The sequence below is a fragment of the Episyrphus balteatus genome, chromosome 2 (assembly GCF_945859705.1).
Source record: "Episyrphus balteatus chromosome 2, idEpiBalt1.1, whole genome shotgun sequence".
NCBI lineage: Eukaryota > Metazoa > Arthropoda > Insecta > Diptera > Syrphidae > Episyrphus > Episyrphus balteatus.
Window position 1 is genome coordinate 123,999,110 of NC_079135.1, and position 2,006 is coordinate 124,001,115.

The window sequence follows — 2,006 nt, forward strand, 5'->3', positions numbered from 1 at the left end:
CGAACTAGGGACCATTTTTCCCTGCTACACTGTAGCAAAAAGCAGGCTATGTGAAGTCGGCACCCCCCAAATGCATTTTTTTTTTCAACCCTGCTTGGTTCGATTGCCCAAGGTTAGCCCAGGATAGCTGAAGATTTTTCTTAGTTCTAAAATTGTAATGGAGTTTTTTTTCTCACCTCAAAAATCACAAAAAATAATTTTTTTTTTCAGTGTAAAAATTGTTGGTAATTTAAAATAAATTCTTATGCTATAATTTTAGAACTAAAGATAATAACCTAAAGCTTAATAAAAATAAAGGATTTTTAAAAATTCCGTCATTTAATAGGGTAAACAGGGGTAAAACGGAAAGATGAAATTTGAACTAAAATCTAAACGCGAAGTTGTAGAGAGTTGATTTTTTTTTATAGATAGATGAGATTAATTTAAGAATAACTGCATTTAAGAAAAAATTCTAAAAAAATTTTAAACTAAGCTATAACGTTTTGTTTGAACGTTGTACACGTGTTGGGGCTATGACAAAATGATGATTTTGGGTAGGGAAAATTTTTTCTGACAATTCTAAAGGTGCCAGGTGAAAGATGAGGGAAAAAAATAGGCGTCTCAAACGGATTTTTTTCGAAATATGAATTTTTGAAAGACACCTTGTTTTTTAGGGGTATTTTTGGGTAGATTTTGATTTTTAGCTTTTTTTTTGGAGCATTCAAAAAATCTCAAACTTATAGGACATGTAGGTTTTGGCCTTATGCACACATGTGCGAAAAATTGGAATAGAAATTGAATAACGAAATTGAATACGGAAGAAACAAGTTTTTAAAAAACACGTATTTTGACCGTTTTTAACCGATTTTCATCGTTCGATAAAATAAAATTTTAGAATTCAACAGGTTATAATTTTTGACCAAGAGCAGATAGAAATTTTATTAAACATTTATGAGCATTCTGATACAATTACCTTTCATTTGGTATATCACACATAACGGTAGACTAACTACAAGCTACACAATGTTAAATCAAGAAACTTGCGAAAAACCTCAAAACACCAGTGGAGATCTGTTGCCTCCGGAACAGCCACCAGTGTGGGAAGTACCGTAATTAAATCTCAGTCTGGAAATTCTACATGGTTGACTTTAAAAAATTCTAACTTTGCTTGTAGGCATCTTTGAAATGAGATTGAAAGGTGAAATAATAAGCTTTCACATAGTATAAAAATTCAATAGCGTGAGAACATAAAAATAAATGCTTTTTTTTGCTTTTTTTAATGAAATTTGATCGAGTTCAAAAAATTCTAGCTCCTTTTGTAGATGTCTCATAGACCTGATAGATATATATATTTTAAGCTAAGACAATTAGATGGTATAAAATTTTTTACAGGTTGTTAGGGAAAAAAATGGAATTAATGACGTGAGAAGATAAAAATTCATGTTTTTTTTTGCTTTTTTTTATGAAAATGATTATTTTCAATAAATTATTTTTATACTTTTTGCGCATTGTAAAAATTTAAAAATGGTTTTATTCTTAAGTAAAAATACTTGGCTTTTAAATTGCATAATTTTTTTAAAATAAAAAAATTAATATAATGAGAAAATAAATAAAATGCACGACTGGGTCGCACGAACTTGCTCTTGGAGTTAAAGTTGCTTAAATTTTTAAGACTTTTTATATAGAAATTTGGAAAAAAAAAATAAAATTCGTTAAAAAAAAAATAAAATAAAATCTGAAATTAAATTGCCCTCCAAAACAAGTATGTAGTTTTGATTCATATATTAACGTGCATTTTTAGAAAAAAAATTTCAAAATCGTTAGAGCCGTTTTTTAAAAAAACAATTTTTTATAAATAATTTTTTGGAAAAAAAGTTTTAAAATAAAATTGTAATGCCATTTTGTAGAAATTACTAATCAACATCTAAAAACAAAATTTCAAAAAAATTCAATGTCCCGTTTTCCAAAATTTGATTTTTCAAAAAAAAAATTTCAAAATTTTTTTAAAAATCCAAAAATAATTTTTT